General features: G+C 40.2%; 1 protein-coding gene across 1 annotated transcript in view; it reads left to right on the top strand.

Moving 5' to 3' along the window:
• LOC122798660 (gastrula zinc finger protein XlCGF57.1-like) overlaps positions 1-24,483 on the top strand; it is a 165,626-nt gene that overhangs the window by 23,000 nt on the left and 118,143 nt on the right. The gene's annotated exons all lie outside the window — the stretch shown is intronic.

Here is a 24,483-nt window from a genome sequence, read left to right as displayed (position 1 = left end):
CTTCTTAAAGTTACATACACACACATTGGTCTACATGTATAAAAAAGGTTTGTGGGTATTATGTTTTGGGTTAGTATTATGAAAGGAAGTGTAATACTGAAGAATGACTTGCTGAGTAGGAAGTGAATGTTGTACGAGGGGAAAAGGAGAATAAAAAGTATAGACTATAATGTTATAACAATAGAGAAGAGTAAATTAAATGAGAAGCAGTGGAGAAGAGTAAGTGTGAAGGTAAGGTGACATAAGATTGTAAAGGGCTTGGGTGAATGCTATATGATAAATAGCTAATGAGACTAGTAGGTAGAGAAGAGGAATAGAGATGAGGAAAGGAAGGGGATTTATGCAGTATAAATTTGAGTGGGTGGGTGGGGTGATTGAGGGTAGGGTAGGTGAGCATAGTGAGCCTGAGCACAGAGAGGGTGAACAGAGGGAGTTGGAATCCCTCACAGATGGAAGTATTAGCGCAAGAAAAGCAATTAGTGACAATGGAGATAGGGAAGGTTTAAACAGTGGTGTGAGTGGTTTTGCTAATATAATGTGAATAACTCAACAGGACACGGGAGCACAGAAAGTTTAATAAAGTTGCTCATGGGTAAGAAAGCTATACAGATCAAGATATAATGGCTTTAACAAGCCTGATGTACATTAACACATGAAAGATCCTTTTCCTTTAGCAATAGCAGTGGTTGCAGGCTCAGTGGTACAGATGCTTTTAGCAGCTTCCCTACTGGCACCCAAAAGTATCAGTCTAAACACACGCTGCACAGAAAATAAATATATATATTTTTTTTTGCATTCTGCAATTCCTTCTAACAGAAAAAACATAATTTTATGTAGAATGATGCAAAAAGGTAGGGAAACCAATGACTTTTGATACTGAGTGGAAGGGACAATTTTGCAAGCCTAGAGGCACCCGGTCTATATACTGTCTACACCAAAAAATATTTTTGCAAGCTGCAAACACTCCTAGCGGAAGAAAGATATTTTTATGTAGAATGACGCAGAATGACATGGAAACAAATGACTTTCGATACTGAGTGGCAGGGGCAATCTTGCAAGTCCTGAGCTGCTATTATCCTGTATATGGGAGGATGTATTACTGTACTGTATGCTGCAGTGCCACCCAAAGCAACACTGCTACCTGCATGGAGGGATGGACTTACATTTCCTGCTTCTCTACAGATTTCTCCACATGGCACTTGCTATTAGTAACAGTCACTGCAGTAAGAATGCTCAGAGTTGGTGGTTGCTTAGTAATGTCTGTGCTGTCCATACTGGATCACTTTCATGGCCTGATTCTAATATGTGGGCCATATGCAGTAGAGTGCAAAACATCAAATATCTGTGAGTGAGGAATTGGTCCATTGGCCATGCATGTTCCACGGCAAGACCAGGTAGAGTCTTTTTTTTCTAACAGACTTTGCAGTATACTTTAGCATACTTTATCAGAGGTGGTTGGTGGTCTCCCTGATGAAGTATACTCATAACCGCTTGACCTATATCTTTTTTTAAATTTGTATCTCAATGACTTCTTTCATCATAGCATTTTTTTCTCATATTTACACAGATGATACTAAAATCGGGAAGGTAAATACATGTTGGTCTGTCTGATGTTTATACATGTCAAATGGTTTTGGATGAGCTGTGCTGACACATGGGCCATTGCAAGTGGGATTCAGATTAACATGGCAGGGATGTCAAATTGTATGACTTTTGGAATCTGCAGAATTCAATATAATTACATTCCTAATCTGCAGCTGTTTGGAAAATGTTACTATTTTCAAGGTTCTCTGAGGGAGGGCATACTTTTGGTAATAGAAATCCAACCCCAGAGCTGTTGGACATGCTACACCTAAAGAAATCCCAATCCCTCCGAGCTACATGCTCTAGGGACCTAAACCTTGTCACCACAATAAACAGGACATGCTGGAGGAATAGATTCCTGTCCCAGAGACTTCCTATACTCTGGAACAAGGTACCCATCTATGTCAAGCAAAGTTCCTCATTAGCACTCTTCAAGAAAAATCTTGATGAGTGGGTGGGAAATAGGAAATACAGCCCGGGGATCACTTCTGTGGCTCTGCTCGACAGGGGCACAGAAAATTAACTTTCGTGGGTGGAGTAAGCCAGTGAGCCTTGTTGGCTAGGCTTACTTAGGCCCTTGGGCCGATAACCTAGTACCTACCTATGAACCTATGAATTACTAGTCACATACTTGATATACAAAATTGGTGTTCTAAGATACTGGAAACACAACAAGATACTCCATATGAAAAACAAAAGTAATTCAGGAGTGGCACAACGTGGATCAATGACCAGAAAATTCTTGAAGTAATTTCCGTATACTTCTTATGCTCTTAGCATGAAAAGTGGATCAGCCCTTGGATTCCTTCATATTCTTTTATTTCAGAGAAAGATGAGTGCTTTCATTTTATAAAAACTTGTGAAGATCCAGAAACAATGTACAGAGAAAATTACTTTTACTGGAAATCTGTCTGATTATGAGAGACTGAAGGTTTTATATATACTATAGTACAGATGCAGGGAAGTATAAACAGCAGTAATGCTCATTAATCATGCATGCACATAGATGGTGCTCTCTGCATTCTTGCACTCCCAGTAACAGCAAGAAATGGAAGGAATGTGGCAGCTTTAAGGGGCGATGCATCTTGTGCACTCATCTATTTTTCACCAAATTTTATGTATGTATGAATATACATAAAACTATAAGTTGGTGAATTGGTGAAGGGAGATTATATATCAAAGGACAAAAGAATGAGAAGCCTCCCCTAAGGGAGATTATTTATCAAATGACAGAAGAATGAGAAGCCTCTCCTAAGGGAGATTATATATCAAAGGACAGAAGAATGAGAAGCCTCCCCTAAGGGAGATTATATATCAAAGGACAGAAGAATGAGAAGCCTCCCCTAAGGGAGATTATATATCAAAGGACAGAAGAATGAGAAGCCTTCCCTAAGGGAGATTATATATCAAAGGACAGAAGAATGAGAAGCCTCCCCTAAGGAAGATTATATATCAAAGGACAGAAGAATGAGAAGCCTCCCCTAAGGGAGATTATATATCAAAGGACAGAAGAATGAGAAGCCTCCCCTAAGGAAGATTATGTATCAAAGGACAGAAGAATGAGAAGCCTCCCTAAGGAGATTATATATCAAAGGACAGAAGAATGAGAAGCCTCCCCTAAGGGAGATTATATATCAAAGGACAGAAGAATGAGAAGCCTCCCCTAAGGGAGATTATATATCAAAGGACAGAAGAATGAGAAGCCTCCCCTAAGGGAGATTATATATCAAAGGACAGAAGAATGAGAAGCCTCCCTAAGGAGATTATATATCAAAGGACAGAAGAGTGAGAAGCCTCCCCTAAGGGAGATTATATATCAAAGGACAGAAGAATGAGAAGCCTCCCCTAAGGGAGATTTATATATCAAAGGACAGAAGAATGAGAAGCTTCCCTAAGGGAGATTATATATCAAAGGACAGAAGAATGAGAAGCTTCCCTAAGGGAGATTATATATCAAAGGACAGAAGAATGAGAAGCCTCCCCTAAGGGAGATTATATATCAAAGGTCAGAAGAATGAGAAGCCTCCCCTAAGGGAGATTATATATCAAAGGACAGAAGAATGAGAAGCCTCCCCTAAGGGAGATTATATATCAAAGGACAGAAGAATGAGAAGCCTCCCCTAAGGGAGATTTATATATCAAAGGACAGAAGAATGAGAAGCCTCCCCTAAGGGAGATTATATATCAAAGGACAGAAGAATGAGAAGCCTCCCCTAAGGGAGATTATATATCAAAGGACAGAAGAATGAGAAGCCTCCCCTAAGGGAGATTTATATATCAAAGGACAGAAGAATGAGAAGCCTCCCCTAAGGGAGATTTATATATCAAAGGACAGAAGAATGAGAAGCCTCCCCTAAGGGAGATTATATATCAAAGGAAAGAAGAATGAGAAGCCTCCCCTAAGGGAGATTTATATATCAAAGGACAGAAGAATGAGAAGCCTCCCCTAAGGGAGATTATATATCAAAGGACAGAAGAATGAGAAGCCTCCCCTAAGGGAGATTATATATCAAAGGACAGAAGAATGAGAAGCCTCCCCTAAGGGAGATTATATATCAAAGGACAGAAGAATGAGAAGCCTTCCCTAAGGGAGATTATATATCAAAGGACAGAAGAATGAGAAGCCTCCCCTAAGGAAGATTATATATCAAAGGTCAGAAGAATGAGAAGCCTCCCCTAAGGGAGATTATATATCAAAGGTCAGAAGAATGAGAAGCCTCCCCTAAGGGAGATTATATATCAAAGGACAGAAGAATGAGAAGCCTCCCCTAAGGGAGATTTATATATCAAAGGACAGAAGAATGAGAAGCCTCCCCTAAGGGAGATTATATATCAAAGGACAGAAGAATGAGAAGCCTCCCCTAAGGGAGATTATATATCAAAGGACAGAAGAATGAGAAGCCTCCCCTAAGGGAGATTATATATCAAAGGACAGAAGAATGAGAAGCCTTCCCTAAGGGAGATTCTATATCAAAGGACAGAAGAATGAGAAGCCTCCCCTAAGGAAGATTATATATCAAAGGTCAGAAGAATGAGAAGCCTCCCCTAAGGGACATTATATATCAAAGGTCAGAAGAATGAGAAGCCTCACCTAAGGAGATTATATATCAAGGACAGAAGAATGAGAAGCCTCCCCTAAGGGAGATTTATATATCAAAGGACAGAAGAATGAGAAGCCTCCCCTAAGGGAGATTATATATCAAAGGACAGAAGAATGAGAAGCCTCCCCTAAGGGAGATTATATATCAAAGGACAGAAGAATGAGAAGCCTCCCCTAAGGGAGATTTATATATCAAAGGACAGAAGAATGAGAAGTCTCCCTAAGGAGATTATATATCAAAGGACAGAAGAATGAGAAGCCTCCCTAAGGGAGATTATATATCAAAGGACAGAAGAATGAGAAGCCTCCCTAAGGAGATTATATATCAAAGGACAGAAGAATGAGAAGCCTCCCCTAAGGGAGATTTATATATCAAAGGACAGAAGAATGAGAAGCCTCCCCTAAGGGAGATTATATATCAAAGGACAGAAGAATGAGAAGCCTCCTAAGGGAGATTATATATCAAAGGACAGAAGAATGAGAAGCCTCCCCTAAGGGAGATTATATATCAAAGGACAGAAGAATGAGAAGCCTCCCCTAAGGAAGATTATATATCAAAGGTCAGAAGAATGAGAAGCCTCCCCTAAGGGAGATTATATATCAAAGGACAGAAGAATGAGAAGCCTCCCTAAGGAGATTATATATCAAAGGACAGAAGAATGAGAAGCCTTCCCTAAGTGAGATTATATATCAAAGGACAGAAGAATGAGAAGCCTTCCCTAAGGGAGATTATATATCAAAGGACAGAAGAATGAGAAGCCTTCCCTAAGGGAGATTATATATCAAAGGACAGAAGAATGAGAAGCCTCCCCTAAGGAAGATTATATATCAAAGGACAGAAGAATGAGAAGCCTCCCCTAAGGGAGATTATATATCAAAGGACAGAAGAATGAGAAGCCTCCCCTAAGGGAGATTATATATCAAAGGACAGAAGAATGAGAAGCCTTCCCTAAGGGAGATTATATATCAAAGGACAGAAGAATGAGAAGCCTCCCCTAAGGGAGATTATATATCAAAGGTCAGAAGAATGAGAAGCCTCCCCTAAGGGAGATTATATATCAAAGGACAGAAGAATGAGAAGCTTCTCCTAAGGGAGATTATATATCAAAGGACAGAAGAATGAGAAGCCTTCCCTAAGGAAGATTATATATCAAAGGTCAGAAGAATGAGAAGCCTCCCCTAAGGAAGATTATATATCAAAGGACAGAAGAATGAGAAGCCTTCCCTAAGGAAGATATAGTCACACAAAAAATAGAGAAGCAGCGACATACATAGGAGAGCTCCCAAGGACTGCAAGGAAGCATTTGTATTGGATAGCAGAGACAAGGAGGTAGAAGGCCGGACTACAGAAGGACTGAAAGTGACCACAGAATAAGTAAATAAGTGGAAGGTATGGACACTGAATGGCAGGTAACTGTGAACAGTGCAGGAAGAATGTTATTAAATGAAACAGATTCTTACCTTGTGTAACTCGCCCTAGGAAGTATAACACCAAAACTTTACAAACAACGGGATGAAATAAATCAATTCCCAGGGCATGATAGGTAATGCAGTCATTGTGTACAAGCAGTGATTTTCATTGTGTACAAGTAAAACAGCAAATGGGGCAAAACTGAAATGGTGGTGTCTATACATTTCAAGTTACTTCCAATGGTCTCTGTAGCAATGTGAGTTTCGCCAGACATCCTCTGCTCATCTGATAGCGATCTGCCTCTGCTGTCCTAAATGCAACTGTTGGCATCCTTTCACAAACTTGTAGCTTGAATTCCCAACCTTTAAGCCTTGAGGCCCATTTTGGTCATCATCTGTTCACAAACTGTCCATGCACTTTCCAACATCAATGTGCGATGCAAGGAATGAGAAACTATCCCTCAGAAGAATCCTACAAGTCCATGGTTCTTAAAGATGAACATTACTGCTTCAGCTGGCCGTCAGAACTTGTTTTAGAGACAACTGCATGTAAGTTTTAATGACAACAGGAGTCTGTGCTGAAATGCATGCCAGAATACCATCAAGTACACCACAATTGAAGTTTAGCAGGGGCTTGAGCTAGTATTTTTTCGGTCTGTGTGTAGAACATCAAGTAGATGTCAGAGAAAGGTGCATCTTGCACCAGAGTAGGAGTTAACCCACTGAACAAGTTGTTCTAAGCTGTAGAGAGACTGGCCTACTGCCCTGCTGTGATATTTGAAAAAGATTAGTGTTTGTTTTAAATTGTCTTCTGCACTTCTGTTTAATACATATCTGTGTAATCCGTACAACTGTTTTTCCTACCCACTCACCCAGTTGTGGTGATCTTAAGTCTTGGTGGCTTTGAGTTGCCCGCCTCTGGTATAAAGTTGATAATGGACACTCCCCCCAGTCACATTACATCAGCTCATTCTACGGTGTTAGTGAGAACTTAGCAAAGGTCTACTCCTTTAGCTTCTGAACCTTGAGTTAACTAGTTATTTTCTGTCTCTTCACTTTCTACAATATAAAAAAAAAACTGTACCTCTTTCTACTTCATTTTGCTGTTTGCCATATTTATTGCTGCTTGTTTGGTAGCCTCATTGATGACAGTATTCTACTGAATCGCTGCTTTATTAGTACGGTCTGTTACTGTTGTGATTTGTGAGCTATTGTTTCAAAGCAATGTACTGATTAACTATATTTCATTGCTATCTATTGCAATTCATTACTGTTTAACTGCATTTCGTTGCTGTTTAACTGTATTTTTTCATACTGCGAGTTCTACTCTTTTGACTATAAGTGATTAATATGTGCTTCACTGTGAGTTTTTTCTTACTGACTTCTTAACCTTAAAATTGAGTAGCATAGTCTAAATACAGACCTGCAGTGTCCAGAGCTTCAGCTGCACGGTTATAAACACTTTTTGAGGTACTCCAGCTATAAGTTAATTGTTTTTTTCTGGAAAAAAAGTTCTAAGCTTGTTTTCTGCCTTTCCTTGTTACTAAAGTAGTCCAGATACAGATTTGCTGTATCCAGGACTGTAGTTTCTGAGTTCCCCAGACCCTTCTGTGTTAGAGGGAAGCCTTCCAGCTTATTAATGGGAGTGGTAAGCACTAGGTAGCCTATCTACCACAAGATGAGTGGTTTCTGGCTCTAAAATTGTAGTTTATTGACCATTTGGGAAGTTTTTTCTATCCTTTTCAACTTTCTCTTCTCTCTTGCACTTTAATTAGCTTATTTGCCAGCTCTTCATCAGGCTTTTTGTAGCAATTATTGTAGCACATATAAGTGCTATCAGCATAAGACATCCTATAAGGAAACAGCTCCAGTACTTATATATGATGACCATCCCTCCTGGCATGTCTAAGGGGCAGTTCCATGTGCTTTCTCCTATTAACTTGGTGAACTTGGGCATCCTGAGGCAATGTAACAACTGCCTCGTGTACACTGACAACCCTCTCCTCTTACCTCCCAACACTCAAACTTGTGAGCGATGCACTTATATATCCAAACTGGAAGCAAAGCACTCCCCAGCCAAGACCAGAATAACTGGTTAAGAGGAGAAGGTCAACACTTGCACCACACCTTATGGAACACATAGCTCTCCGATACACACACCAGCACTGCCTTCACATAAAAACACAAACCACACACCCACCTTCATGTAGGCTCTCAATAAAAATCTACCCAAACAGCAGAGACTTCCAAGGCAAAAACACATTCGACCACCACAACACAACACTAATCATGAGACACATAACTCTCCTAAACAGTGTGTCAATCAACCAAAGCCCCCAAGGCAAAACAGCATGGCCAACACACTAGTCATAGGTAACTCAATAGTGAGGCACACTGATGTCCCACTCACTAGACCGAATAAGGAGAAAGTAAGATTCACCTTCCTGTCAGGTGCCAGGATCCGCCACATAACGCACGCATTCAGGTCCCTCAACAACAGGTACAAATATGACCTGAGACATACCTCTCTGGACTACATGAAAAGAGACACAGAGGAGCTCTCAGATTATGTAGCCCAGGCGGGTATGACCCTAGCCCTGAGCAGCATCCTACCATCACCGAGAATGATACCACAGTACAAGCAGAAAATGATTTCAACAACTGGCTAAGTTTCTGGTGTCATTCTGAGGTGATCCAGTATCTGTCTGCCTGGGATGACATGATTGACAGATCATGATGCTTTTCCAGAGATGGCCTGCATCTGTCACCCCTGGGCTTCAGGCCAAGGCTCTTGCCACCATTATAGTGCCTTTTTTAGGTGGTGTTCCAAAGACCAAATTACCACTGTAACAGCTACAAACAAATGCATCTGAGGGTAATCAACGCTAGAAGTCTAAATCTCAAAATGCAGTCGCTCGAAGCACTCCTTAAAATGGAGAACATGGACAGAGAACATTGACATTTGTGCTGTAATAGAGACCTGGTTCAAAGCAGCAGAAAGCACCCCTGCTCTACCAGGCTATAACTCATTCCACGCATTTCAGCTCCAGAACTTGGACCGAAGCTCCAAAGGCAGTGGTGTTTCCATGTTCATAAAGGAAGCACACACCTCCAGACTGGTAGCCCAACATAACACATCAGAGATATTTCAGGTGCAGCTAACATTGGGTAAGACAGTGATTCAGGTTGTAGCCTGCTATAGGTCCACAACCATGTCACAAGACTCGCACTCCAGATTCCTAAGCACCCTGGAGAATATTAGGGTCCAACCTAACACTGTCATATTGGGCAACTTCAACTACCCCTCCATTAACTGGAAAAACTACTCATTTACCAATACACTTGCCCAACGTTTCCTGGAATTCATTAATTCCAATGCCCTGGACCAGCTCATTCTTACCCCCACTAGAGGTGGCAACATCCTTCACCTTGTAATTACTAACATGGGCGACCGTTGCTCTACACCAGTAGTCAACTCCTCCCTGGTTAGATCTGACCACAAACCAATCACCTTGGAAATCCACATCCCTCCCACCCCCCACCCCCCTGCAAAAGTAACCACCATGAAAAACTTTTCCAAAGCTAAATTTGGGCTCCTAAAAACAGAGGTGGCTAATTTCATGGCACTCATGCAAATAGAGAATAGTTGCATGACCACCAAATCATACACCAGTGCACTGTACGAACACGTACACAAATGCATGGATCTTGCCATACCCAGTAGAACCAAGATGCTCTCCTCCAAAAAAAAGGAAACCAAGCTGGTGGTCCCCTGCCATAAACAAATTCTACAACAGAAGGCGGTAACTGATGCAAAATAAGGTGAAATCGCAAGACTGGAAAAACTCCCTTATCAGCCTCAATAAATAGTTTGAGATCCCTCATCAAATCCTCTAAAGCTAGCTATGAAAACAGAATTGCAACAGATAGTAAAGACAACCACAAGGCCTTCTATAGTTATGTAAATAATCTCCACGGCAATACCCAGATTTGCTGTGAGCTACTGCACAATGGTACCTCCTATACCGAGCCAACAGATATTGCTAATATACTGGTCGACAGTTTCAGTGCCAACTTTACCCTTCTCTCCTCACTCCGAAGGACCGATCACAATACCAGTAGATGCTGCAAAGGTTAAAACAGCACTGTCCAAGGCCAAGAATACAGCTTCTATGGGACCTGACAATATCCCTGGCTGTGTTCTACATGAACTACAGAGTGAACTGGCACCTCACCTGTTTGCCCTGTTCAATCACAGCCTCAACTCAGGCTTTGTCCCTACCAAATGGCACACTGCTACAGTCATCCCTCTCCACAAAGGAGGAGCGACTACAGACCCTGGGAACTATCGCCTGATTAGCCTGACAAGTCTGATATGCAAAGCTATGGAGCACATCATCATGGACCTAATAAACAAATATATAGGGAATCCCCAAACTCTGGATCCCGCACAGTTTGGTTTTGTGAAGGGGGTAGATCGTGTCTGCTCAACCTGGTCAACTTCTTTGAGTCAGTCACCAGAGCTGTGGATGAAGGCAAGGTGGTTCATACAGCCTACCTTGATCTGGCCAAGGCCTTTGATACCATTCCCCACTCAGGAATCCTAGAAAAACTCACTAAGCTAGGGATCAACCCATATATCACTAGGTGGCTCACAGAACCCACAGTGTGAAAGCAGCTGACTCCAAGTCAGACTGCCAACTAGTCACGAGTGGAGTCCCACAGAGTTCGGTCCTGGGTCCTCTCCTGTTTGGTGTCTACGTCTCTGAAGTCCAGGCCAACACAAAGGGACCCTGGCTAGCAAAATTCACAGACGATTGTAAGTTGGGAGCTATTATTAACTCCCCAAGTGATGTTGACATCGCAACAGAAAGGCCTCACTTGAGACCAACGACTGGTGTCAGAACTATGGCCTTAAGCTCAATGGCAAAAAATGTGTCATCATCCTCTTTGGGAAAAACCCAATTCCCATGAATTACCACATCAGTGGTAGTCCACTGAACACAGAAGGCGTTATAAGAGATCTGGGAACACAGGATGAAATCATCCTCATTTGACCACCACATTGCCACTGTGGTTAGAAAGTCCTTCTGTGTGGCTGATTACTAAGGGTTTTGCATCCAGGAAGAAAGAGGTCATTGTCTCCCTCTGCTCTTCCCTCATGAGGCCAATCATCGAGTACAATGCCCCATTTGGCATGTACCTCACTAGACACCTGCAGCAACTGGAGAGTCTGCAAAAGTACCTCACAAAGAGGAACCTAGGCCTTAAACACTTGTCCTATATGGCCAGACTCAAAGAAGTCCAATTATTCTTTGTCTCATATCGGATACTTAGAGGCAATCTCTGCTTGACTTACAAAGCCATGTCTGACCCAACTCTGTTAGAAATGCTACACTAAAAAAATCCCAATCCCTCCACACCACACGCACCAGATACCTCAACCTCATTACCACAGTCAACTGAACATGCTGGAGGGACAGGTTCATAACCCATGCTATGGAATAGACTTCCCATACATGTCAAACAGAGCACCTCACTGGCCCTCTTCAAGAGAAATCTTGATGAGTGGATGGGAAATAGAAAATCCACCCCTGCAATCACTCCAGTAGCTCTACTTGACAGATACTGGGAACTAAGGTCAGGTGGCACAATGCCATGGTAATCCTATGGGCTAGGCTTGTAAAGGCTCAAGGGCCATTTGCCTAGTACACACCTATGAACCTATGATATATTATTGGACTATCACACAAGTGAAATTGGTGCACCAGACTGGTGAGCACTGTGGGAATGGGAGACCAATGAATGGGAATGCTGTAAAATAAAAAGATTGTTACATCAGTACTGGGTTGGCATGCAATGCATTAGTGTGAAGGATACTTGAAGGAATAAATGAAAGTCTTAACAACAGGCCCATGTCCAAGGTATACCCATGGACATGCAAGACATAGAAGGCAGAGACCAGGGGCTGAGGATGGGGAGGAGAGAGTCACAGTATACGCAGGCACCAAACAACACAATATTAAAGTTATAGGGTAGGCTGAGATAATGTTTATGCCATATGGCAGCAACTGGGAAGGCATTGAAGGGTGGGCAGAAACAACAAGGCAGATGCAGTTAATTACACGGAACATTTGGGGTTCATCAATCCTATCAGAAGGAGTAGAGTCAAGGAAAAGAGGATTGGGGGGCAGTTAACGAGGATGGGAGGAGATGAATTGTTTTATTACAAGAAACAAAGCTGAAAAATCTGAGATGAGAAAAGATACAGTGTTATGAATACCTACAGGGAAAAATGTGCAGCAAAGCAGGGGGAAGGAAAGATGGTAGTAACAATTGTATTTCAATTAGTGCTTCAGACAATTGGGGTAGGTAGGTAGATCATCTGACAAGGAATAAGAAACATATATGTAGCAAACAGAGATGAAAAAGGATTTTTCAGTAACTTTTTTGCAGCCTTCAGCAAAGACAGGTTATGTGGAAGGAGGGAATATAGCAAATAGATAACACTATAACTAGTCCAAGGAATGAAAGAGGGTGGGTAGAAAGGCATGTGGAGGTGAAGGTATCCAAATGGAAGGGAATACACCTTCTCAAGAAATATTTTGGTACAGGCAAGTAGGTTAAACAGGCTCTGGAAGAAGGAAAACCTAATGGGAATAATGGAAGAGATCCATTTACAAGAAAGACCCCTCAAATCATGCAGCAGTGAGACTTAAAGTGTGTAGGAAGAGAAAACAGTGAGAAGTGAGTAAAGGTGTGCTGTAACAAGTGGAAGGAGGCAGGGGATATAGAAACACTTCAAGGACTAATAAATGAGTTAATACAGGACAGTTTGAAAGATGGGGACAAACTGGAAAAACACTGGTCAAATGTAATCAAGGGCATTGTCGCAGGAAAATTGAGTGCAGAAGGGAAGAAATGTAATTGAGAGAGAGAGCTAGATGTGGTACAGAAAGAAGCAGAAATAAATTAAAGTAGAAAGGAAGCAGTATAAATCAGAGAAAAACAACAAAAATGGAATTAGAGAGTAAAATTGTTATGGAGCAAGAAATTCAACAGTAGTACTGGAGTGACTACTGGTGTATAGTGGGGGAGGCAGAAATGAAACAACTTATGAAGAAATATGAGAAGGAGGCAACAGAGAAACAGGTAAAGATGATAAGGGGAGGAGGCAAAGAATATTTAGAAGAGGAGGAGCTAATTGGGAGAAATTAAAGGATTACTGTAGAGACATTTAGAAACATCTAGAAGGGAGATAAGTCTCAGAATGGAACTAGGTCAAGTATGTGGAGGGGATATGTATTGGAGGATAAACAAAGGGAGAAGCTGAATACATTGGTGACAATGGAAGAAATACGAAAGCCATATACAAGATGAAGGAGAGAAATGATGCATTCCCAGTAAAGTTATGCAAATAGGTAGGGGAGAGGAGGAAATGTGGTAGGTCCTAGAGGAGGACTGCAGGAGAATACAGGACTCCGGCAAAATATATAAAACATTTCAGGAGGGCCAGGATTAAGGTGATATTAAAGCAGAGGAGAAAGAAAGTCTGAAATTATAGGCCTACCTGTTTGATTAATGTAGATATCAAGATTTTGACAAATGTATTGGCAGAAGACTGGATGAATTTTTTTTTATAAAAAACTGGCGTGGTAGAACAGAAGCAGGAAGGAAAAGGTGGGATCGTGCTCTCTGACCTGCAGACGACATTTGATACGGTGAGGTGGGAATTCATATTGAAGTCACTGCAGCAAAGGCAGGTAAGGGTAAAGATCATATGTTGGATACACGCCATATACCAAGACCCACAAACTGAAAACTAATAAACGGGAGAGTGTCCGAGGAGACAGGGATAGAGATTGACTAGACAGGGGTGACTACTGTACTGAGCGCTGTTCATGCTTGTAACTGAGGAGGTGGTAGTGGAAGTCAGATATAATTTAGCAATGCTTGAAGAAAAATCTCAAGTTTGTGTTAAACGCAGATGGCTGCATGTTAATATCAGAGGATATGGCTGCATTGTTAGAGAAAAAATATCAAAAATATAAGTGCCAAAAATGAATTTTCTCTAGTAAAATAATATGAGACATTACAACTAACAAAATAGATTTCTGTATTTCAGACTAAAAACATGTTTACAGAAACTATATGCTGCAAGCTATCAGAGCAATGTACCACTGTGCCAAATGAGCCGTAACTAAAGCTCGTAGTACTTCTTTGTTCTAAAACTAATATTATAAAGCATTGCTTGCCTAAATAAAGTAGCTAAAAATATAAATGGCTGTGTAGATCTACCTTATCTTGCTACATGGTCTTTAATAAATACAGACTTATTTAACTGCTTAAATAAAATCATAAAAATATGGTATTGTACTAGTCTCTAAATTATATTTCTATATTTTTACTGATAAATCAAAAAAAACAAACTGTAATTTAAAAAAGTTCCAAAGAACAATTTTCCATTTTCCATATACTTACAGCACTTGCCAACATGTGTGAGTGAGTAGTAGCAGAGAAGTGCGTCATGAGTTAAAGGAACATGAGCACTTGTAGTAGACCCTTTTTATTGTAGTTTAAAACAGACCAACATGGAAGAATTGCAGACATTAAGTTCATAGGTAGGTACTACGCTATCGGCCCAAGGGCCTATGTAAGCCTAGCCAACAAGGATCCCTGGCTTATGCCACCCAAGAAAGTTATTTTCCTGTGTCTCTGCTCGACAGTGGAGCTCCACAAGTACCTAGGGTTCTTTGCTGAGAGCACAGAGAATAAGACAGTAAAGGAGATAACTAGGTGATATTGGAAAAAGGATAAGGGATACTCTCTAGGTTGGAGGGTGGATTTATAGATTGCTTGGGAGAATTACTACACCAAGGATGATGATACTACTAATAATCCTCCAACTACTCTGCAACGTGTGAATAGACCCCCAGGGAGAAAAACGCTATAGCAAATGCAAAATGACATGAAGGACTGAGCTAGTAAAGGTAAGGAGAAGCTAGTGAGCATGGCAATATAAGAATGAATAAGAAAAGGGGGCTAGGGGCACCCGCATATCCCATTGTAAGCGTTGACATGTAACCTCAATCTCTGGATGGAAAGAGATGCGAAGGAGATTAAGCAAAATGTACAGGAGAAGAAGATGTAGAGAAGCTTACTAAAAGGTAAGGATAAAATTGGATACATGAAATGGGGTGAGGGGAACCTCAAAAAAACTGTGGGGAACAGAAAGGTAAGGGGAATATAGGAAAGAAAGAAGAAATCTGGTGGAGATGTTGTAGCTCAAAAGGAATATTTGGCATGCAGACAAAAAGGATGTTGGGGGAAAATTTAAAACAATGGATGAAATAGTACGAAATATAGAATAGCAGAGGCCCAATGGTAGAAATATTTGGTACTCAGTGAGACTTGGAAAGAGAATACAAAGAGAGCAACAGGAAAAAGGAACAGACAGGAAAAGAAGGCAAAAGGAGAGACGTTACCAACCTGGAGGAAATGGATGAGGCTAGGAAGGCAAAGGACCTAACAGAGCTATAATTTGTTAAGGGAAAGAAAGGACAAGTCTGAAGAAGAGACATAATAGGAAAGAGTTGTGTAAGGGAGGAAGAATAAGAAAGAACTGAGTAAGGGAGAAAGGATGGAAGGGAGTTGCAGGATACTGGCAAAAGAAAGTTCAGGCAGAGAGGCACATGCAAAAAAGTACAAGTAGTAGGAGACCAAAACTTGAAAATACTGCATTGATAGTATCTAACCCCCATAAGACTAGTAAAAATGGCAGAAAGGAGGATAGTAGATTTTGGATGTGTCAGGAGGGAGAGATAGGAATGATGCACATGTTCTGGTACTGTGGGTGTAGCATGTACGGTAGATTTGGAGAGACACATTTCAAAATCAAGCAGAATATACTTGACAATTCTGTATATGATGTATAAAGAAGGAGGATAACATCTGGAAGGAAAGAGAAATGAACTGTCAGACTGCTGTGTTCAGAAGTTAAAACCATCATCACTCAAAATTGGAATGGGACAAAACTTGGGAGCGTGAATTACACAAGAGTGGGCATAAGGAGAAGATGACAGAAATTAATGAGAATGAGGAACGAATGGAAGAGATAACTGAAAAAAAAAAACATTTGAAAGATGTATTCAAATACTACAAGACTAAGGAAGGAGAAGGTGAACCCAAAGGGAAATTGGGGAAGGGGGATAGGGATAAGGTAGGAAATTAAACACCAAACCAACCAGCCACCTGCTAATGAGATATGGTGCGCCATGCATGAGGACTGCATGTGAATGTCATATGCTGTATGGAGCTAATAAAGTAAAAATAATGTTAAATGCAAACATGAATTTTGGGCTGATGGCAAAGATTAGATGGACTGTAGATAAGGATATAAATGAAAACTGGCCAGCCACTGGTGATGATAAAGTGCACTATACATGAGGACTAAACCACTTGTGCAATAACTTCTGATTATATTAAAAAAATACTAGCATAAAATTAAATAAATTAACTGAAGGAAATTGTGCACAGGATAAAATGTAAGTCAAACAGAAATGTAAAATTGAGTGGGAAATGTGTGATAATAGTAACAGAAAAAAGGACTGCTGTGGTGTGCACCAAACTATTTTCAATTTGAAATTTGAGGCTTGTGTGTAGGTGTGGCAGTAAGCATGAGAGGAAATACTGCCCTGTGTTTAACTAGTTTAGTAAAATCTGTGGTAGAAAGAACAATTTTGCAAATATTTGTAAAAGAAAAGCCAAGTGTTTTCAAAATAATTAATATGTTGTTGAAAAGAACTAGTAAAACAAGTTAAATTTAAAACGTTGTTAAAATGATGTCTGAAAATTCATCATACTCACTGAGGCAAGAGTGTAGTTTAGTTTTTTGGCAATAACATCATATAATTAATGACAAAAATGTAATCTAGCCCTGTGGTTCAGAGGAATAAAGCATTGACTGTGCCCCAAATGGCTCATGCTAAATAGTGGCATGGGTGCTAGAGGGGCCAAATCGGAGGGCTGGGATAGAGTGGCTGACACCATCTCACTCATTTTGGGAGAAGAATGCAGATTGGATCAGTGAAATTGCAGCATAAAGAATGAGGTGAGTACCATGCAGCAAGTGGAGTGTCACTTGGACAGGAGGTTGCATGTAAGCATGCATGCACCCCTGAAGGCAGCTAGAGAGGACCTTGCAAGGATGCCACTGGGAGAGGGAATGAACTAGGTCACATCCTTTTCCTAGAACCAGTATTATGCTACACCATTCTCCTTAATTTCTTTCCTGGCTCCAGGAATGGGTTGGGTAGAACTCGTGGAGGAAGTTGGGTAGATCCAGTGAAAAAGGTGAGGAACTGGTGACAGCTGATGGTCACCTGTGGAATGAGGAGAGGGGCTTGTGCCAGTTGAAGGGGGAGAGAATAAAGGAAAACATAACCAAAATGTTGAATTTAAACTAGACATAGGTGCAGAGTGTGATATTTTGCCCTATGATAAATTTAAAGAATTGTTGCTAGATAGCACTGAAAAACAGCTATGTGTATTTTCTTAACATATTCAGGTTTCAGGTGCAGCCATTGGTTCAAAGGCTATTGACACAGTAGTATTGGAATTCAAAATACAGAATCCTAGTTTAAGCTTTAGCTTTTGAAGAGGCAATGCATTTGAATATGATTTGTTTATTTAGCTTGCTAGAAATTTACAATTTGAAAGCAAGATTGAGTATATACCACAACAACAGTCACATAGTTGCAGAAGTATTTCATACACTACTCAGAGCCATTACCGTGATATCTTTCACAACTGTACAAATTTATTTACAGGTTTAGAACATTTCCAGGTGAATATCATTCAAATCCTGATGCTACACCAAGGATACATGTTCTGAGAAATATATCAATAGCTTCCAGGAAAATAATGGAGCAGAAGTTGAAGTAGTAGATAGCTTTGATGTCATTAGGAAGCAAATGGAGAAAAAGTGGGTGAGTAAGACAAAATTGAATGAGCATACAGCAAAACAAGACAAGTTTCACATTTGTATCAATTCACAGGGCCTGATTAAAGTGATTAGAAGAGAGAATTACCTACTGTATACTTTTGAAGATTAAAGGAGTGATCTTCGCAATGCCATAAGTTAATTCAATTAGTGTTCCATCTCCCAACCATCAAGCCCTTTTTTGCCGTTCATTTGGCTCATTCATTCCATATGGGGTAAAAGTACTTTGGGTCATTGTGTTATTTATTCCTTTGGAGGTGATGGTTAAGCCACTGGGGAATAGTGTGGTCATACACACAGGGATGTAGGCCTTTTTCTTAAGGTCCTACAATCCCCTATGCATATCCAGAGTGTTTAATGAGTTGGTATATAGTGGTCTACCACAATGTACATAATGTGCATATGTGTATAACCTGTGGTCCTGCCCCCCTTTGTAAAACTTCTTCAGCATGTCTCTGGTTTCCACTGGGAATTCTACTGCAGTAAATGTGCCTCCATCCCCTCTCACCAAAGAGAAGAAAGCTGTTTCAGCCATGTCATGCCTTCTTACCACAGCCTCATCAGGTGCCTGAACTGCTAATCTCACTCTGGTCCCTAGGTCACAGTTAGGACATTATCTTTGTGTCCCACTGGAACTGATGCTAATGCCAAATGGCACATTCTTCACAGTCCTAGATGCAAATCAGGGATTCTGGCAGATAACTCTAGATAAAGAAAACTACAAATTCTGTACATTTTAATTTGCTATTAGGAAAATACAAATTCTGTAACCTTTCATTTTTGTATTTCATCAGTATCAGAAGATTTGGAAGAGCTGTTGCACAGGTAGTTAAGACTTGTAAGGTGTTGTAAAATATAATTGATTATGTGTTGGCATGGGTTTATACATAAAAGGGACATGGCAAGAGACTGATAACAGCAGGTAAATAGATTGCCAGCATAATCTCAAGTAAAGTAAGAGCAATTGTAAAATAAGTCTAACATGTCTGAAATGGAGTTGTAGTCAAGCTGTAGGGGAACTGAAACTTGTTTTAGAAGAAGTCAGAGCAGTTTTCCTCATCCCAGAGCTAGGAAACTGGGAATTATAGACGTTTGTAGGAATAATGCAACATTGTGCAAAATGTGCACCAATATGTCTAGGATCACTATGCCAGTGAGAAAGCAGTTAGAACAATACATTATCTGACAGAGGAGCTGTGAACAGCAAAAACAGGGTTTTGAAATGCTAAAGAAAATAGTTAACAGATATATCAGGGTTAAAAGATGTGATCTGAATTTAACCATTTTTGTTGCAAGCTAATACCAATCAGAAAGTCACAGGAGCCTTAATTTTACAAGAAGAGAGGGAGGTTTACTATGGTCAAGAGCATCTAAAGATGCACAAAAAGAACTGTTAACAATAAAGTACGAATGTGAAAAAATCCACAAAAATAGATGTTTATTATGGCCAGGTGGAAATGGGCCACAAACTCCTGCAAGAAAATTTAGAAAGTCCTTGTTAAGGCACCTCCTGAAATTGCAGAGGATGTAACATAATTTACTGAAGTATGACCTAAAACGGAAATGTAGAGCATGGAATGAATTGCAAATAGCAGATATATTGAGTAGAGGATATTTATCAGAGAAGAATGAAGAATTTCCAGAAGAACGAGAGAGCGAGTAACTTTGCACTTACAAATGTTAGAAGCAAAAGTAAACACGTTCTGGAGAAGTACTTAAACTGACTTTGAATTGCATTTGCTGAAAGAATTTGTAGTGAGATGTTGGTCTGAAAAAAAATTTTGGTAAGGAAAGAAATTCAGTCTTATGGGGTTTTTTTTTTCACAGAAATAAATACATTTTTGTACAAGACTTTGTTTTCAGAGCTGTGTTGAATGGGCATGCCTTCGTTGAAGGTTGGGTGTCGGGCTGGCAACTCGACACCATAAAAACCAACTGCCAATCATTAGTGGACCGGAGTCCTGCTGTGGCGACCCGTAACCTGGAAAAGCCGAAAGACAAACAACAACAAAATAACTTATAATCAAGAAGATGACAAATGTTTCAGACTATACATGGATCACATCTGGCAAGATAAATGCAAAAAGCAGAAGATATAATGTGTTGGCCAGGAATGTCATCTAAGAGCAGGTAGTGCCATCTGCAGTGTACATAATGATAACACTCAATGGGAAGTTATGTTAGCATTCCTGGTACCAGGAAGGCCATGGGACAGAGTTTGCATTGACTTGTTTTATTTTAGGGCAGTCGTGCATCTACATATGTAGGTTATTATTTAAATATCCTTGAAATAATTGAACTGACAAACATGACAAGTACAAGTGTGATTAGTGTGATAAAGGCTATATTCTCAAGATTTAAGGGATTTTTTTTTTGTTATATAGGAGAGTGGTCTTCAGAATAAAAGCTAAGAATTCAGAAATTTGTTGCTATCTCTAGGAAAATGGATGTATAGAATATAGTCCACATTATATAGATTCATAGATTCATAGATTCATAGATTAATACTTACTACTAACACTTGTGAGCCAAGCCTAGCCCTAGCTCTATCCCTGAGTGAGATCTAAAACCCTGTACCTGTTTTTTGTAAAAAAACACCTTAACCATTAGGCCACCCTCCCAACCCCAATATATAATTAAAAGGACAAGAGGAAAACAACCAAACACTGAACATCTCATGAGAAAGAAGAGATGCAAAGACTAAGGGGACTTAGGAAACCCTATGCATTTCAGACTTGTTAGTCCTATTTTACAATTGCTCTTACTTTACTTGAGATTATGCTGGCAATCTATTTACCTCTATTCACTTCCCTCTGTTCTTTGTAATGTTCTGTCTCTCACCAGGTGAATTAATGGGCAAAAGATTATAAAGCAGAGGGTTACCTAATTCAGGTGTGTTATGGATGCCAAAAGATCAATACAAAATATTGGAAGGACATCACTAGAAACTGAAACACTGTTAGATATATGCTGCAGGAGACTATGTCATATTTGCAATCCAAAGATAAAGTAAGAATGCCAGGAAACTGTGTCATATGTACAAACAGAAGATAAAGTAAGAATACAAAAGCCGTAGGAGAGTTTGCATCTTGAATCTGAAGTGTTGAGCAATCTGATGAACCAAGATCTTGTGTTTATTGCTAGGAGAGATGGAGGAGTCACGAACTAATGTATAAGACAGGTATGGCAATGCTTATATAAGAAGACCAATGAGAATTGTCCCAACCCGTACTATGAGAGAAAAGTAAGGATTATAACGATTGGTTTAGCCAAAAGTTACATAGTGGCTTGACAAGTTGTATCTCCAGGTAAAGCTGTAATTCAACACAAACTATCTCAAAAGGAAAGCTGGATGTCCATAGTGAGTAACCCAACTATTCTGCTTTGGAAGACATTTGAAGAAACAAAACAGAAGCATGGACATGTCAAAGGGTTTGGGGGGTTGACATAATGGTTAAGGTATTTACCTTAAAGACACAAGGTACAGGGTTTGATTCTCACCTTTGAGGGAAACTGGCTAGGTTTAAAATGGCCCACAAGAGCAGCTAGCCTACTACTTAGCTATGAAGCTACAATGTGAGTCTAAGGACTGAAGAGATACAGTCATTGAACTATTTATTTGTGTTAGCAAATGATTAATGCCAACAGTTAAGCATTTATATGGAGTAAAGGTATGGTAAAATCAATGCAACACAGAGCAGGCTATCTGATAGAATTCTTTGCTTCCAATTGTCCCATTTTGTATATACTGTAGCTTTTCTGCCTAGGCCTTTGCTGAAAATAGAACTCAACCCTGTTTGATGGCTAGGTCCTCAAAACATACATACATATAGATACTTTTTATAACAAGAAAAAAGGGATATAGTATATTGAACATATAGTTGTGAATATGCTAATACTTCGCTACAGGGAGTTGCTTGTCACTGGTGATTCTAAAAGGCAGTATGAATAAACACCTTGATGATTTTATAGCTTTATTTGGTTTGTATTTTTACAGAGAACTGTAATAAACATTAATGCATTATAGGGGGACTGAGGTAAGGTCTATGCAGATACAGTATTATCGTCTGGTCTGAGTGGTTTAAAAACTGACTTTGCAAAGCATTACAGTAGCTTTTCTGGATGAGGGGTTAAGTCTATTTTTGGACACCTTTATGCAAAATGTAAATTTGTGCCTGTGTGCAAACAGGGCATTGTTTGGCCCATCTGAGTCTGCTATTAGTTTACTCTGTTGTATTGTTCATGCCATCATTCTAAATCGTCCATTGAGGTTTATTACTGGTGGTATGTGCGGGACAAGCTTGCATTTTCTGATACTTTATAGGTGTTGCCTTCTGAACATTCATGGGTCAATGTGTTTTTTCTGTTGCTTTTGACTGCTGTAACAAGGCTTCTACTCTGTGGCTACCTAGTAACGTCCATGCTGTCTCTGTCTTATGGCAGTACCAGCTGTCTTGGAAGTACTGCACCTGTATCAGCCCATGTTGCAGCAACGGAAGGTAGAAAATGTTCACTTAAAACATAACTGTTTGATGCTGTTTTGAGTGGAGAGAATTCTTGTATCAGCAGATCCAGTAGTAAAGGTACTGTACTTGCTTGGATATTGGTTCAACTTGTGTGGCTCATTTGTGGAACTAAGAAGGTCTTACTGCTTTGAGGCATCTAAGGAGGCTGATTAACTTCCAAGTGGCTTTAGAGAGCCTGCCAGATTATAATGTATTTTGGCCTTGCAAACAGGAAAAAATGTCATGCAGAGTAGCGTACTATAAATCCCATCATGCTTTAGTACAAGATACATTCCTTGCAACTGCATTGTAACAGACTGCAAAAAATTTGCTGCTGTAGAAATTTGTGTCTTTTTTCTGATCATGTGGGTTACATGGAGTACTATGTGGACCCGAAAGGTCTGTCTTTGTCACTCATAATGAAATCTATTCCCTAATGCTACAGTGCAAGACATTTCCTGTATTACAAATTTCATTACACCATGTACATACACACATACATATATAAAATACTAATACATCTTACACACCATATTCTGAGAGTTATTTAGAAGTCTGAAAATTTATTAAGAGTTAATAGAAGAAAGTACAGGTTCAGAATGCTCATGAAAGGAGGTAGAATATTACACAGTACAAAGTGTCATAACCATAGAAAAAATGACTTTAGATTTTTAGCCTTTTTTAACCTTATACTATTTAGCTTTGCTTTTGTTTGGTGTTGTGGGATGACTGCAGGCAAAAGCACAGTTCTTTCCCAGCAGCAATGTTAACAGGAGATGCACAAGTTATTAAAAATGGGGTATAGCAGTGCATCCAGGTATGTTGGAGTTGAGAGAGTCTGCTTAATTATGGAATACTGTGGCTGAGTTTGATGTTGCTCTGTGAATGGTGTGGCTGTGACCTTGGAACATCATCATCATCAGCCCCATTTTTCCTTACATAGGGTCAGGGTGTCATGTTAACTGTCAACTCTCTAGATTCAGTGCCACACTCCTGCCTTCTTCAACACTCATGCCTGACTGTCGCAGATCTTCTTTCACACAATCCATCCACCTCTTTGCTGGACATCCTTGCTTCCTCTTACCTTCTTCCTGTCTGTCCCAAATCTTCCTCACCAGATTGTCTTCTGCTTTTCTGCACATGTCCAAACCACTGTAATCTGTTCTCTTTGATCTTTTCTGCAATTGGAGCTACTTTGGTTTCTGTTCTTATGGCCTCTTTTCTTCATCTGCCACACAGTGTGCATCCTATCACCCTTCTCAGACACTTAATTTCCATCACATCTAGCTTCTTCAACTTTTCTGCCTTTACTGCCCATATTTCTGTACCATACAGTAGTACCGGTCACACCACTGTCTTGTACACCTTACTTTTCAGCTTCTTTGGCATTCTTCTGTCATAGACTACATCTGGTATTCTATGCTAGTTGGCTGCAGACCCTCTGATTCTAGCTTTGACCTCTTCATTCAGACCACTCTTCTCCTCAACCACCCCTCCCAGATACTTGAAGCTGTTTACCTGTTCCACTGTCTTCCCTTCTATCTCTTTTCTCAACTTCGTCTGATTTCCCCAACTTGCTGCCATTACCACCATCTTATCTGTGCTTTGTTTCATCCCATGCGCCTTCAGTTTTGCATTCCATTCTCCTATCCTTTGCTGAAGTTCTAGCACAGAGTCAGCCTGTAATGCCACATTGTTTGCATACAACAACTTTGTTGATCTGTGCCCTCTGACCTGTTTGCTAATGTAGTCCATCACCAGTATGAGCAGCACTGGGCTCAGAACTGAACCCTGGTGTACACCCATTCCCACTGGGAACCCCTCTGTGAGGCTGAACACTGTTTGTACTTGAGTCACTGGGTCCTTGTACATAGCCTGCACTA

This window comes from Protopterus annectens, chromosome 3.part1, assembly GCF_019279795.1.
Source record: "Protopterus annectens isolate FY-2018-M chromosome 3.part1, PAN1.0, whole genome shotgun sequence".
NCBI lineage: Eukaryota > Metazoa > Chordata > Ceratodontiformes > Protopteridae > Protopterus > Protopterus annectens.
This window is presented reverse-complemented; position numbering and strand designations above follow the sequence as displayed.